Raw genomic sequence first — 16,832 nt, forward strand, 5'->3', positions numbered from 1 at the left:
CAGGAGAAACTTTTACTCTGGTTTCTCAGTCTGTTTCCTAGTGCCGGTTTGACGTTCCTGCAGTTTTCACTGTAAAACCGAGTTGGAGCTAGTACCTTCCCATATATATGTATGGAGTGGAGTTTGCAACTGAAAAGAAACTTTGTGTTTCCAACAACCTAGTTGAAGGACGGCTTTCACACACAATTATCTCTCAGAACTGAGCATGTGGAGAGACGTTCGTTCATCTAGCACAAAGGGAACGGGTTGCAAGAGAAACTTTTACTCTGGTTTCTCAGTCTGTTTCCTAGTGCCGGTTGGAAGTTCCTGCAGTTTTCACTTAAAACCGAGTTGGAACTAGTACCTTCCCATATATATGTATGGAGTGGAGTTGGAAACTGAAAAGAAACTTTGTGTTCCCAACAAGCTAGTTGAAGGACGGCTTTCACACACACTTATCTCTCAGAACTGAGCATGTGGAGAGACGTTCGTTCATCTAGCACAAAGGGAACGGGTTGCAGGGGAAACTTTTACTCTGGTTTCTCAGTCTGTTTCCTAGTGCCGGTTTGAAGTTCCTGCAGTTTTCACTTAAAACCGAGTTGGAGCTAGTACCTTTCCATATATATATTTATGGAGTGGAGTTTGCAATTGAAAAGAAATTTTGTGTTCCCAACAAGCTAGTTGAAGGACGGCTTTCACACACACTTATCTCTAAAAATTGAGCATGTGGAGAGACGTTCGTTCATCTAGCACAAATTGAACGGGTTGCTGGAGAAACTTTTACTCTGGTTTCTCAGTCTGTTTCCTAGTGCTGGTTTGAAGTTCCTGCAGTTTTCACTGTAAAACCGAGTTGGAGCTTGTACCTTCCCATATATATGTATGGAGTGGTTTTGCAACTGAAAAGAACTTTGTGTTCCAAACAAGTTATTTGAAGGACGGCTTTCACACACACTTATCTCTCAGAACTGAGCATGTGGAGAGACGTTCGTTCATCTAGCACAAAGGGAACGGGTTGCAGGGGAAACTTTTACTCTGGATTCTCAGTCTGTTTCCTAGTGCCAGTTTGAAGTTCCTGCAGTTTTCACTGTAAAACCGAGTTGGAGCTAGTACCTTCCCATATATATGTATGGAGTGGAGTTTGCAACTGAAAAGAAACTTTGTGTTCCCAACAAGCTAGTTGAAGGACGGCTTTCACACACACTTATCTCTCAAAACTGAGCATGTGGAGAGACGTTCGTTCAATTATCACAAAGGGAACTGGTTGCTGAAGAAACATTTACTCTGGTTTCTTAGTCTGTTTCCTAGTGCAGGTTTGAAGTTCTTGCAGTTTTCACTTTAAAATCGCGTTGGAGCTAGTACCTTCCCATATATATGTATGGAGTGGAGTTTGCAACTGAAAAGAAACTTTGTGTTCCCAACAAGCTAGTTGAAGGACGGCTTTCACACACACATATCTCTCAGAACTGAGCATGTGGAGAGACGTTCGTTAATCTAGCACAAAAGGAACGGGTTGCAGGAGAAACTTTTACTCTGGTTTCTCAGTCTGTTTCCTAGTGCCGGTTTGAAGTTCCTGCAGTTTTCACTGTAAAAATGAGTTAGAGCTAGTACCTTCCCATATATATGTATGGAGTGGAATTTGCCACTGAAAAGAAACTTTGTGTTCCCAACAAGCTAGTTGAAGGACGGCTTTCACACACACTTATCTCTCAGAACTGAGCATGTGGAGAGACGTTCGTTCATCTAGCACAAAGGGAACGGGTTGCAGGAGAAACTTTTACTCTGGTTTCTCAGTCTGTTTCCTAGTGCCGGTTTGAAGTTCCTGCAGTTTTCACTTAAAACCGAGTTGGAGCTAGTACCTTCCCATATATATGTATGGAGTTGAGTTGGAAACTGAAAAGAAACTTTGTGTTCCCAACAAGCTAGTTGAAGGACGTCTTTCACACACACTTATATCTCAGAACTGAGCATGTGGAGAGACGTTCGTTCATCTAGCACAAAGGGAACGGGTTGCAGGAGAAACTTTTACTCTGGTTTCTCAGTCTGTTTCCTAGTGCCAGTTTGAAGTTCCTGCAGTTTTCTCTATAAAACCGAGATGGAGCTATTACCTTCCCATATATATGTATGGAGTGGAGTTTGCAACTGAAAAGAAACTTTGTGTTCCCAACAAGCTAGTTGAAGGACGGCTTTCACACACACTTATCTCTCAGAACTGAGCATGTGGAGAGACGTTCGTTCATCTAGCACAAAGGGAACGGGTTGCAGGAGAAACTTTTACTCTGGTTTCTCAGTCTGTTTCCTAGTGCCAGTTTGAAGTTCCTGCAGTTTTCACTGTAAAACCGAGATGGAGCTATTACCTTCCCATATATATGTATGGAGTGGAGTTTGCAACTGAAAAGAAACTTTGTGTTCCCAACAAGTTGGTTGAAGGACGGCTTTCACACACACTTATCTCTCAGAACTGAGCATGTGGAGAGACGTTCGTTCATCTAGCACAAAGGGAACGTGTTGCAGGAGAAACTTTTACTCTGATTTCTCAGTCTGTTTCCTAGTGCCGGTTTGAAGTTCCTGCATTTTTCACTGTAAAACCGAGTTGGAGCTAGTACCTTCCCATATATATGTATGGAGTGGAGTTTGCAACTGAAAAGAAACTTTGTGTTTCCAACAACCTAGTTGAAGGACGGCTTTCACACACAATTATCTCTCAGAACTGAGCATGTGGAGAGACGTTCGTTCATCTAGCACAAAGGGAACGGGTTGCAGGAGAAACTTTTACTCTGGTTTCTCAGTCTGTTTCCTAGTGCCGGTTTGAAGTTCCTGCAGTTTTCACTTAAAACCGAGTTGGAGCTAGTACCTTCCCATATATATGTATGGAGTTGAGTTGGAAACTGAAAAGAAACTTTGTGTTAACAACAAGCTAGTTGAAGAACGGCTTTCACACACACTTATCTCTCAGAACTGAGCATGTGGAGAGACGTTCGTTCATCTAGCACAAAGGGAACGGGTTGCAGGAGAAACTTTTACTCTGATTTCTCAGTCTGTTTCCCAGTGCCAGTTTGAAGTTCCTGCAGTTTTCTCTGTAAAACCGAGATGGAGCTATTACCTTCCCATATATATGTATGGAGTGGAGTTTGCAACTGAAAAGAATCTTTGTGTTCCCAACAAGCTAGTTGAAGACGGCTTTCACACACACTTATCTCTCAGAACTGAGCATGTGGAGAGACGTTCGTTCATCTAGCACAAATGGAACGGGTTGCAGGAGAAACTTTTACTCTGGTTTCTCAGTCTTTTTCCTAGTGCCAGTTTGAAGTTCCTGCAGTTTTCACTGTAAAACCGAGATGGAGCTAGTACCTTCCCATATATATGTATGGAGTGGAGTGTGCAACTGAAAAGAAACTTTGTGTTCCCAACAAGCTAGTTGAAGGACGGCTTTCACACACAATTATCTCTCAGAACTGAGCATGTGGAGAGACGTTCGTTCATCTAGCACAAAGGGAACGGGTTGCAGGAGAAACTTTTACTCTGGTTTCTCAGTCTGTTTCCTAGTGCCGGTTTGAATTTCCTGCAGTTTTCACTTAAAACCGAGTTGGAGCTAGTACCTTCCCATATATATGTATGGAGTTGAGTTGGAAACTGAAAAGAAACTTTGTGTTCCCAACAAGCTAGTTGAAGGACGTCTTTCACACACACTTATATCTCAGAACTGAGCATGTGGAGAGACGTTCGTTCATCTAGCACAAAGGGAACGGGTTGCAGGAGAAACTTTTACTCTGGTTTCTCAGTCTGTTTCCTAGTGCCAGTTTGAAGTTCCTGCAGTTTTCTCTGTAAAACCGAGATGGAGCTATTACCTTCCCATATATATGTATGGAGTGGAGTTTGCAACTGAAAAGAAACTTTGTGTTCCCAACAAGCTAGTTGAAGGACGGCTTTCACACACACTTATCTCTCAGAACTGAGCATGTGGAGAGACGTTCGTTCATCTAGCACAAAGGGAACGGGTTGCAGGGGAAACTTTTACCCTGGTTTTTCAGTCTGTTTCCTAGTGCCGGTTTGAAGTTCCTGCAGTTTTCACTGTAAAACCGAGTTGGAGCTAGTACCTTCCCATATATATGTATGGAGTGGAGTTTGCAACTGAAAAGAAACTTTGTGTTCCCAACAAGCTAGTTGAAGGACGGCTTTCACACACACATATCTCTCAGAACTGAGCATGTGGAGAGACGTTCGTTAATCTAGCACAAAAGGAACGGGTTGCAGGAGAAACTTTTACTCTGGTTTCTCAGTCTGTTTCCTAGTGCCGGTTTGAAGTTCCTGCAGTTTTCACTGTAAAAATGAGTTAGAGCTAGTACCTTCCCATATATATGTATGGAGTGGAATTTGCCACTGAAAAGAAACTTTGTGTTCCCAACAAGCTAGTTGAAGGACGGCTTTCACACACACTTATCTCTCAGAACTGAGCATGTGGAGAGACGTTCGTTCATCTAGCACAAAGGGAACGGGTTGCAGGAGAAACTTTTACTCTGGTTTCTCAGTCTGTTTCCTAGTGCCGGTTTGAAGTTCCTGCAGTTTTCACTTAAAACCGAGTTGGAGCTAGTACCTTCCCATATATATGTATGGAGTTGAGTTGGAAACTGAAAAGAAACTTTGTGTTCCCAACAAGCTAGTTGAAGGACGTCTTTCACACACACTTATATCTCAGAACTGAGCATGTGGAGAGACGTTCGTTCATCTAGCACAAAGGGAACGGGTTGCAGGAGAAACTTTTACTCTGGTTTCTCAGTCTGTTTCCTAGTGCCAGTTTGAAGTTCCTGCAGTTTTCTCTATAAAACCGAGATGGAGCTATTACCTTCCCATATATATGTATGGAGTGGAGTTTGCAACTGAAAAGAAACTTTGTGTTCCCAACAAGCTAGTTGAAGGACGGCTTTCACACACACTTATCTCTCAGAACTGAGCATGTGGAGAGACGTTCGTTCATCTAGCACAAAGGGAACGGGTTGCAGGAGAAACTTTTACTCTGGTTTCTCAGTCTGTTTCCTAGTGCCAGTTTGAAGTTCCTGCAGTTTTCTCTGTAAAACCGAGATGGAGCTATTACCTTCCCATATATATGTATGGAGTGGAGTTTGCAACTGAAAAGAAACTTTGTGTTCCCAACAAGTTGGTTGAAGGACGGCTTTCACACACACTTATCTCTCAGAACTGAGCATGTGGAGAGACGTTCGTTCATCTAGCACAAAGGGAACGTGTTGCAGGAGAAACTTTTACTCTGATTTCTCAGTCTGTTTCCTAGTGCCGGTTTGAAGTTCCTGCATTTTTCACTGTAAAACCGAGTTGGAGCTAGTACCTTCCCATATATATGTATGGAGTGGAGTTTGCAACTGAAAAGAAACTTTGTGTTTCCAACAACCTAGTTGAAGGACGGCTTTCACACACAATTATCACTCAGAACTGAGCATGTGGAGAGACGTTCGTTCATCTAGCACAAAGGGAACGGGTTGCAGGAGAAACTTTTACTCTGGTTTCTCAGTCTGTTTCCTAGTGCCGGTTTGAAGTTCCTGCAGTTTTCACTTAAAACCGAGTTGGAGCTAGTACCTTCCCATATATATGTATGGAGTTGAGTTGGAAACTGAAAAGAAACTTTGTGTTAACAACAAGCTAGTTGAAGAACGGCTTTCACACACACTTATCTCTCAGAACTGAGCATGTGGAGAGACGTTCGTTCATCTAGCACAATGGGAACGGGTTGCAGGAGAAACTTTTACTCTGATTTCTCAGTCTGTTTCCTAGTGCCAGTTTGAAGTTCCTGCAGTTTTCTCTGTAAAACCGAGATGGAGCTATTACCTTCCCATATATATGTATGGAGTGGAGTTTGCAACTGAAAAGAATCTTTGTGTTCCCAACAAGCTAGTTGAAGACGGCTTTCACACACACTTATCTCTCAGAACTGAGCATGTGGAGAGACGTTCGTTCATCTAGCACAAATGGAACGGGTTGCAGGAGAAACTTTTACTCTGGTTTCTCAGTCTTTTTCCTAGTGCCAGTTTGAAGTTCCTGCAGTTTTCACTGTAAAACCGAGATGGAGCTAGTACCTTCCCATATATATGTATGGAGTGGAGTGTGCAACTGAAAAGAAACTTTGTGTTCCCAACAAGCTAGTTGAAGGACGGCTTTCACACACACTTATCTCTCAGAACTGAGCATGTGGAGAGACGTTCGTTCATCTAGCACAAAGGGAACGGGTTGCAGGAGAAACTTTTACTCTGGTTTCTCAGTCTGTTTCCTAGTGCCGGTTTGAATTTCCTGCAGTTTTCACTTAAAACCGAGTTGGAGCTAGTACCTTCCCATATATATGTATGGAGTTGAGTTGGAAACTGAAAAGAAACTTTGTGTTCCCAACAAGCTAGTTGAAGGACGTCTTTCACACACACATATATCTCAGAACTGAGCATGTGGAGAGACGTTCGTTCATCTAGCACAAAGGGAACGGGTTGCAGGAGAAACTTTTACTCTGGTTTCTCAGTCTGTTTCCTAGTGCCAGTTTGAAGTTCCTGCAGTTTTCTCTGTAAAACCGAGATGGAGCTATTACCTTCCCATATATATGTATGGAGTGGAGTTTGCAACTGAAAAGAAACTTTGTGTTCCCAACAAGCTAGTTGAAGGACGGCTTTCACACACACTTATCTCTCAGAACTGAGCATGTGGAGAGACGTTCGTTCATCTAGCACAAAGGGAACGGGTTGCAGGGGAAACTTTTACCCTGGTTTTTCAGTCTGTTTCCTAGTGCCGGTTTGAAGTTCCTGCAGTTTTCACTGTAAAACCGAGTTGGAGCTAGTACCTTCCCATATATATGTATGGAGTGGAGTTTGCAACTGAAAAGAATCTTTGTGTTCCCAACAAGCTAGTTGAAGGACGGCTTTCACACACACTTATCACTCAGAACTGAGCATGTGGAGAGACGTTCGTTCATCTAGCACAAAGGGAACGGGTTGGAGGAGAAACTTTTACTCTGATTTTTCAGTCTGTTTCCTAGTGCCGGTTTGAAGTTCCTGCATTTTTCACTGTAAAATCGAGTTGGAGCTAGTACCTTCCCATATATATGTATGGAGTGGAGTTTGAAACTGAAAAGAAACTTTGTGTTCCCAACAAGTTAGTTGAAGGCGGCTTTCATAGACAATTATCTCTCAGAACTGAGCATGTGGAGAGACGTTCGTTCATCTAGCACAAAGGGAACGGGTTGCAGGAGAAACTTTTACTCTGATTTTTCAGTCTGTTTCCTAGTGCCGGTTTGAAGTTCCTGCAGTTTTCACTTAAAACCGAGTTGGAGCTAGTACCTTCCCATATATATGTATGGAGTGGAGTTGGAAACTGAAAAGAAACTTTGTGTTCCCAACAAGCTAGTTGAAGTACGGCTTTCACACACACTTATCTCTCAGAACTGAGCATGTGGAGAGTCGTTCGTTCATCTAGCACAAAGGGAACGTGTTGCAGGAGAACCTTTTACTCTGGTTTCTCAGTCTGTTTCCTAGTGCCAGTTTGAAGTTCCTGCAGTTTTCTCTGTAAAACCGAGATGGAGCTATTACCTTCCCATATATATGTATGGAGTGGAGTTTGCAACTGAAAAGAAACTTTGTGTTCCCAACAAGTTGGTTGAAGGACGGCTTTCACACACAATTATCTCTCAGAACTGAGCATGTGGAGAGACGTTCGTTCATCTAGCACAAAGGGAACGGGTTGCAGGAGAAACTTTTACTCTGGTTTCTCAGTCTGTTTCCTAGTGCCGGTTTGAAGTTCCTGCAGTTTTCACTTAAAACCGAGTTGGAGCTAGTACCTTCCCATATATATGTATGGAGTGGAGTTGGAAACTGAAAAGAAACTTTGTGTTCCCAACAAGCTAGTTGAAGGACGGCTTTCACACACACTTATCTCTCAGAACTGAACATGTGGAGAGACGTTCGTTCATCTAGCACAAAGGGAACGGGTTGCAGGGGAAACTTTTACCCTGGTTTTTCAGTCTGTTTCCTAGTGTCGGTTTGAAATTCCTGCAGTTTTCACTGTAAAACCGAGTTGGAGCTAGTACCTTCCCATATATATGTATGGAGTGGAGTTTGCAACTGAAAAGAATCTTTGTGTTCCCAACAAGCTAGTTGAAGGACGGCTTTCACACACACGTATCTCTCAGAACTGAGCAAGTGGAGAGACGTTCGTTCATCTAGCACAAAGGGAACGGGTTGCAGGAGAAACTTTTACTCTGGTTTCTCAGTCTTTTTCCTAGTGCCAGTTTGAAGTTCCTCCAGTTTTCACTGTAAAACCGAGATGGAGCTAGTACCTTCCCATATATATGTATGGAGTGGAGTTTGCAACTGAAAAGAAACTTTGTGTTCCCAACAAGCTAATTGAAGGACGGCTTTCACACACACTTATCTCTCAGAACTGAGCATGTGGAGAGACGTTCGTTCATCTAGCACAAAGGGAACGGTTTGCAGGAGAAACTTTTACTCTGATTTCTCAGTCTGTTTCCTAGTGCCGGTTTGAAGTTCCTGCATTTTTCACTGTAAAACCGAGTTGGAGCTAGTACCTTCCCATATATATGTATGGAGTGGAGTTTGAAACTGAAAAGAAACTTTGTGTTCCTAACAAGTTAGTTGAAGGCGGCTTTCACAGACAATTATCTCTCAGAACTGAGCATGTGGAGAGACGTTCGTTCATCTAGCACAAAGGGAACGTGTTGCAGGAGAAACTTTTACTCTGGTTTCTCAGTCTGTTTCCTAGTGCCGGTTTGACGTTCCTGCAGTTTTCACTGTAAAACCGAGTTGGAGCTAGTACCTTCCCATATATATGTATGGAGTGGAGTTTGCAACTGAAAAGAAACTTTGTGTTTCCAACAACCTAGTTGAAGGACGGCTTTCACACACAATTATCTCTCAGAACTGAGCATGTGGAGAGACGTTCGTTCATCTAGCACAAAGGGAACGGGTTGCCGGAGAAACTTTTACTCTGGTTTCTCAGTCTGTTTCCTAGTGCCGGTTTGAAGTTCCTGCAGTTTTCACTTAAAACCGAGTTGGAACTAGTACCGTCCCATATATATGTATGGAGTGGAGTTGGAAACTGAAAAGAAACTTTGTGTTCCCAACAAGCTAGTTGAAGGACGGCTTTCAAACACATTTCTCTCTCAGAACTGAGCATGTGGAGAGACGTTCGTTCATCTAGCACAAAGGGAACGGGTTGCAGGGGAAACTTTTACTCTGGTTTCTCAGTCTGTTTCCTAGTGCCGGTTTGAAGTTCCTGCAGTTTTCACTTAAAACCGAGTTGGAGCTAGTACCTTCCCATATATATGTATGGAGTGGAGTTTGCAATTGAAAAGAAATTTTGTGTTCCCAACAAGCTAGTTGAAGGACGGCTTTCACACACACTTATCTCTAAAAATTGAGCATGTGGAGAGACGTTCGTTCATCTAGCACAAATTGAACGGGTTGCAGGAGAAACTTTTACTCTGGTTTCTCAGTCTGTTTCCTAGTGCTGGTTTGAAGTTCCTGCAGTTTTCACTGTAAAACCGAGTTGGAGCTAGTACCTTCCCATATATATGTATGGAGTGGTTTTGCAACTGAAAAGAACTTTGTGTTCCAAACAAGTTATTTGAAGGACGGCTTTCACACACACTTATCTCTCAGAACTGAGCATGTGGAGAGACGTTCGTTCATCTAGCACAAAGGGAACGGGTTGCAGGAGAAACTTTTACTCTGGATTCTCAGTCTGTTTCCTAGTGCCAGTTTGAAGTTCCTGCAGTTTTCACTGTAAAACCGAGTTGGAGCTAGTACCTTCCCATATATATGTATGGAGTGGAGTTTGCAAATGAAAAGAAACTTTGTGTTCCCAACAAGCTAGTTGAAGGACGGCTTTCACACACATTTATCTCTCAAAATTGAGCATGTGGAGAGACGTTCGTTCAATTATCACAAAGGGAACTGGTTGCTGAAGAAACATTTACTCTGGTTTCTTAGTCTGTTTCCTAGTGCAGGTATGAAGTTCTTGCAGTTTTCACTTTAAAATCACGTTGGAGCTAGTACCTTCCCATATATATGTATGGAGTGGAGTTTGCAACTGAAAAGAAACTTTGTGTTCCCAACAAGCTAGTTGAAGGACGGCTTTCACACACACATATCTCTCAGAACTGAGCATGTGGAGAGACGTTCGTTAATCTAGCACAAAAGGAACGGGTTGCAGGAGAAACTTTTACTCTGGTTTCTCAGTCTGTTTCCTAGTGCCGGTTTGAAGTTCCTGCAGTTTTCACTGTAAAAACGAGTTAGAGCTAGTACCTTCCCATATATATGTATGGAGTGGAATTTGCCACTGAAAAGAAACTTTGTGTTCCCAACAAGCTAGTTGAAGGACGGCTTTCACACACACTTATCTCTCAGAACTGAGCATGTGGAGAGACGTTCGTTCATCTAGCACAAAGGGAACGGGTTGCAGGAGAAACTTTTACTCTGGTTTCTCAGTTTGTTTCCTAGTGCCGGTTTGAAGTTCCTGCAGTTTTCACTGTAAAAACGAGTTAGAGCTAGTACCTTCCCATATATATTTATGGAGTGGAGTTTGCCACTGAAAAGAAACTTTGTGTTCCCAACAAGCTAGTTGAAGGACGGCTTTCACACACACTTATCTCTCAGAACTGAGCATGTGGGGAGACGTTCGTTCATCTACCACAAAGGGAACAGGTTGCAGGAGAAACTTTTAGTCTGGTTTCTCAGTCTGTTTCCTAGTGCCGGTTTGAAGTTCCTGCAGTTTTCACTTAAAACCGAGTTGGAGCTAGTACCTTCCCATATATATGTATGGAGTGGAGTTGGAAACTGAAAAGAAACTTTGTGTTCCCAACAAGCTAGTTGAAGGACGGCTTTCACACACACTTATCTCTAAAAATTGAGCATGTTGAGAGACGTTCGTTCATGTAGCACATAGGGAACGGGTTGCAGGAGAAACTTTTACTCTGGTTTCTCAGTCTGTTTCCTAGTGCCGGTTTGAAGTTCCTGCAGTTTTCACTGTAAAACCGAGTTAGAGCTAGTACCTTCCCATATATATGTATGGAGTGGAGTTTGCAACTGAAAAGAAACTTTGTGTTCCAACAAGCTAGTTGAAGGACGGCTTTGACACACACTTATCTCTCAGAACTGAGCATGTTTAGAGACGTTCGTTCATCTAGCACAAAGGGAACGGTTTGCAGGAGAAAATTTTACTCTGGTTTCTCAGTCTGTTTCCTAGTGCCGGTTTGAAGTTCCTGCAGTTTTCACTTAAAACCGAGTTGGAGCTACTACCTTCCCATATATATGTATGGGGTGGAGTTGGAAACTGAAAAGAAACTTTGTATTCCCAACAAGCTAGTTGAAGGACGGCTTTCACACACACTTATCTCTCAGAACTGAGCATGTGGAGAGACGTTTGTTCATCTAGCACAAAGGGAACGGATTGCAGGAGAAACTTTTACTCTGATTTCTCAGTCTGTTTCCTAGTGCCGGTTTGAAGTTCCTGCATTTTTCACTGTAAAACCGAGTTGGAGCTAGAACCTTCCCATATATATGTATGGAGTGGAGTTTGAAACTGAAAAGAAACTTTGTGTTCCCAACAAGTTAGTTGAAGGACGGCTTTCAAAGACACTTATCTCTCAGAACTGAGCATGTGGAGAGACGTTCGTTCATCTAGCACAAATGGAACGGGTTGCAGGGAAACTTTTACTCTAGTTTCTCAGTCTGTTTCCTAGTGCCGGTTTGATTCCTGCAATTTTCACTGTAAAACCGAGTTGGAGCTAGTACTTTCCCATATATATGTATGGAGTGGAGTTTGCAACTGAAAAGAAACTTTGTGTTCCCAACAGGCTAGTTGAAGGACGGCTTTCACACACAATTATCTCTCAGAACTGAGCATGGGGAGAGACGTTCGTTCACCTAGCACAAAGGGAACAGGTTGCAGGAGTAACTTTTATTCTGGTTTCTCATTCTGTTTCCTAGTGCCGGTTTGAAGTTCCTGCAGTTTTCACTTAAAACCGAGTTGGAGCTAGTACCATCCCATATATATGTATGGAGTGGAGTTGGAAACTGAAAAGAAACTTTGTGTTCCCAACAAGCTAGTTGAAGGACGGCTTTCACACACACTTATCTCTCAGAACTGAGCATGTGGAGAGACGTTCGTTCATCTAGCACAAAGGGAACTTGTTGCATGAGAAACTTTTACTCTGGTTTCTCAGTCTGTTTCCTAGGGCCGGTTTGAAGTTCCTGCAGTTTTCACTGTAAAACCGAGTTGGAGCTAGTACCTTCCCATATATATGTATGGAGTGGAGTTTGCAACTGAAAAGAAACTTTGTGTTAACAACAAGATAGTTGAAGGACGGCTTTCACACACACTTATCTCTCAGAACTGAGCATGTGGAGAGACGTTCGTTCATCTAGCACAAATGGAACTTGTTGCATGGGAAACTTTTACTCTGGTTTCTCAGTCTGTTTCCTAGGGCCGGTTTGAAGTTCCTGCAGTTTTCACTGTAAAACCGAGTTGGAGCTAGTACCTTCCCATATATATGTATGGAGTGGAGTTTGCAACTGAAAAGAAACTTTGTGTTCCCAACAACCTAGTTGAAGGACGGCTTTCACACACAATTATCTCTCAGAACTGAGCATGTGGAGAGACGTTCGTTCATCTAGCACAAAGGGAACGGGTTGCAGGAGAAACTGTTACTCTGGTTTCTCAGTCTGTTTCCTAGTGCCGGTTTGATGGTCCTGCAGTTTTCACTTAAAACCGAGTTGGAGCTAGTACCTTCCCATATATATGTATGGAGTGGAGTTGGAAACTGAAAAGAAACTTTGTGTTCCCAACAAGCTAGTTGAAGGACGGCTTTCACACACACTTATCTCCCAGAACTGAGCATGTGGAGAGACGTTCGTTCATCTAGCACAAAGGGAACGGGTTGCAGGAGAAACTTTTACTCTGGTTTCTCAGTCTGTTTCCTAGTGCCGGTTTGAAGTTCCTGCAGTTTTCACTTAAAACCGAGTTGGAGCTAGTACCTTCCCATATATATGTATGGAGTGCAGTTTGCAATTGAAAAGAAATTTTGTGTTCCAAACAAGCTAGTTGAAGGACGGCTTTCACACACACTTATCTCTAAAAATTGAGCATGCGGAGAGACGTTCGTTCATCTAGCACAAAGTGAACGGTTTGCAGGAGAAACTTTTACTCTGGTTTCTCAGTCTGTTTCCTAGTGCTGGTTTGAAGTTCTTGCAGTTTTCACTGTAAAACCGAGTTGGAGCTAGTACCTTCCCATATATATGTATGGAGTGGTTTTGCAACTGAAAAGAAACTTTGTGTTCCCAACAAGTTATTTGAAGGACGGCTTTCACACACACTTATCTCTCAGAACTGAGCATGTGGAGAGACGTTCGTTCATCTAGCACAAAAGGAACGGGTTGTAGGAGAAACTTTTACTCTGGTTTCTCAGTCTGTTTCCTAGTGTCGGTTTGAAGTTCCTGCAGTTTTCACTTAAAACCGAGTTGGAGCTAGTACCTTCCCATATATATGTATTGAGTGGAGTTTGCAATTGAAAAGAAACTTTGTGTTCCCAACAAGCTAGTTGCAGGACGGCTTTCACACACACTTATCTCTAAAAATTGAGCTTGTGGAGAGACGTTCTTTCATCTAGCACAAAGGGAACGGGTTGCAGGGGAAACTTTTACTCTGATTTCTCAGTCTGTTTCCTAGTGCCGGTTTGAAGTTCCTGCTGTTTTCACTGTAAAACCGAGTTGGAACTAGTACCTTCCCATATATATATATGGAGTGGAGTTTGAAACTGAAAAGAAACTTTGTGTTCCCAACAAGTTAGTTGAAGGACGGCTTTCACAGATACTTATCTCTCAGAACTGAGCATCTGGAGAGACGTTCGTTCATCTAGCACAAAGGGAACCGGTTGCACGAGAAACTTTTACTCTGGAATCTCAGTCTGTTTCCTAGTGCCGGTTTGAAGTTCCTGCAGTTTTCACTTAAAACCGAGTTGAAGCTAGTACCTTCCCATATATATGCATGGAGTGGAGTTTGCAACTGAAAAGAATCTTTGTGTTCCCAACAAGCTAGTTGAAGGACGGCTTTCACACACACTTATCTCTCAGAACTGAGCATGTGGAGAGACGTTCCTTCATCTAGCACAAAGGGAACGGGTTGCAGGAGAAACTTTTACTCTGGTTTCTCAGTCTGTTTCCTAGTGCCGATTTGAAGTTCCTGCAGTTTTCACTGTAAAACCGAGTTGGAGCTAGTACCTTCCCATATATATGTAAGGAGTGGGGTTTGCCTCTGAAAAGAAACTTTGTTTTCCCAACAAGCTAGTTGAAAGACGGCTTTCACACACACTTATCTCTCAGAACTGAGCATGTGGAGAGACGTTCGTTCATCTAGCACAAAGGGAACGGGTTGCAGTAGAAACTTTTACTCTGGTTTCTCAGTCTGTTTCCTAGTGCCGGTTTGAAGTTCCTGCAGTTTTCACTTAAAACCGAGTTGGAGCTAGTACCTTCCCATATATATGTATGGAGTGGAGTTGGAAACTGATAAGAAAATTTGTGTTCCCAAAAAGCTAGTTGAAGGACGGATTTCACACACACTTATCTCTCAGAACTGATCAATTGGAGAGACGTTCGTTCATCTAGCACAATGGGAACCGGTTGCAGGAGAAACTTTTACTCTGGTTTCTCAGTCTGTTTCCTAGTGCCGGTTTGAATTTCCTGCAGTTTTCACTTAAAACCGAGTTGGAACTAGTACCTTCACATATATATGTATGGAGTGGAGTTGGAAACTGAAAAGAAACTTTGTGTTCCCAACAAGCTAGTTGAACGTCGGCTTTCACACACAATTATCTCTCAGAACTGGGCATGTGGAGAGACGTTTGTTCATCTAGCACAAAGGGAACGGTTTGCAGGGGAAACTTTTTCTCTGATTTCTCAGTCTGTTTCCAAGTGCCGGTTTGAAGTTCCTGCAGTTTTCACTGTAAAACCGAGTTGGAGCTAGTACCTTCCCATATATATGTATGGAGTGGAGTTTGCAACTGAAAAGAATCTTTGTGTTCCCAACAAGCTAGTTGAAGGACGGCTTTCACACACACTTATCTCTCAGAACTGAGCATGTGGAGAGACGTTCGTTCATCTAGCACAAAGGGAACGGGTTGCAGGAGAAACTTTTACTCTGATTTCTCAGTCTGTTTCCTAGTGCCGGTTTGAAGTTCCTGCAGTTTTCACTGTAAAACCGAGTTGAAGCTAGTACCTTCCCATATATATGTATGGAGTGGAGTTTGCCACCGAAAAGAAATTTTGTTTTCCCAACAAGCTAGTTGAAGGACGGCTTTCACACACACCTATCTCTCAGAACTGAGCATGTGGAGAGACCTTCGTTCATCTAGCACAAAGGGAACGGGTTGCAGGAGAAACTTTTACTCTGGTTTCTCAGTCTGTTTCCTAGTGCCGGTTTGAAGTTCCTGCAGTTTTCACTTAAAACCGAGTTGGAGCTAGTACCTTCGCACATATATGTATGGAGTGGAGTTTGCCACTGAAAAGAAACTTTGTGTTCCCAACAAGCTAGTTGAAGGACGGCTTTCACACACACTTATCTCTCAGAACTGAGCATGTGTAGAGACGTTCGTTCATCTAGCACAAAGGGAACTTGTTGCATGAGAAACTTTTACTCTGGTTTCTCAGTCTGTTTCCTAGGGCCGGTTTGAAGTTCCTGCAGTTTTCACTGTAAAACCGAGTTGGAGCTAGTACCTTCCCATATATATGTATGGAGTGGAGTTTGCAACTGAAAAGAAACTTTGTGTTAACAACAAGATAGTTGAAGGACGGCTTTCACACACACTTATCTCTCAGAACTGAGCATGTGGAGAGACGTTCGTTCATCTAGCACAAATGGAACTTGTTGCATGGGAAACTTTTACTCTGGTTTCTCAGTCTGTTTCCTAGGGCCGGTTTGAAGTTCCTGCAGTTTTCACTGTAAAACCGAGTTGGAGCTAGTACCTTCCCATATATATGTATGGAGTGGAGTTTGCAACTGAAAAGAAACTTTGTGTTCCCAACAACCTAGTTGAAGGACGGCTTTCACACACAATTATCTCTCAGAACTGAGCATGTGGAGAGACGTTCGTTCATCTAGCACAAAGGGAACGGGTTGCAGGAGAAACTGTTACTCTGGTTTCTCAGTCTGTTTCCTAGTGCCGGTTTGATGGTCCTGCAGTTTTCACTTAAAACCGAGTTGGAGCTAGTACCTTCCCATATATATGTATGGAGTGGAGTTGGAAACTGAAAAGAAACTTTGTGTTCCCAACAAGCTAGTTGAAGGACGGCTTTCACACACACTTATCTCCCAGTACTGAGCATGTGGAGAGACGTTCGTTCATCTAGCACAAAGGGAACGGGTTGCAGGAGAAACTTTTACTCTGGTTTCTCAGTCTGTTTCCTAGTGCCGGTTTGAAGTTCCTGCAGTTTTCACTTAAAACCGAGTTGGAGCTAGTACCTTCCCATATATATGTATGGAGTGCAGTTTGCAATTGAAAAGAAATTTTGTGTTCCAAACAAGCTAGTTGAAGGACGGCTTTCACACACACTTATCTCTAAAAATTGAGCATGCGGAGAGACGTTCGTTCATCTAGCACAAAGTGAACGGTTTGCAGGAGAAACTTTTACTCTGGTTTCTCAGTCTGTTTCCTAGTGCTGGTTTGAAGTTCTTGCAGTTTTCACTGTAAAACCGAGTTGGAGCTAGTACCTTCCCATATATATGTATGGAGTGGTTTTGCAACTGAAAAGAAACTTTGTGTTCCCAACAAGTTATTTGAAGGACGGCTTTCACACACA

This window comes from Camelus dromedarius, chromosome 27 (genome assembly GCF_036321535.1).
Source record: "Camelus dromedarius isolate mCamDro1 chromosome 27, mCamDro1.pat, whole genome shotgun sequence".
Taxonomy (NCBI): domain Eukaryota; kingdom Metazoa; phylum Chordata; class Mammalia; order Artiodactyla; family Camelidae; genus Camelus; species Camelus dromedarius.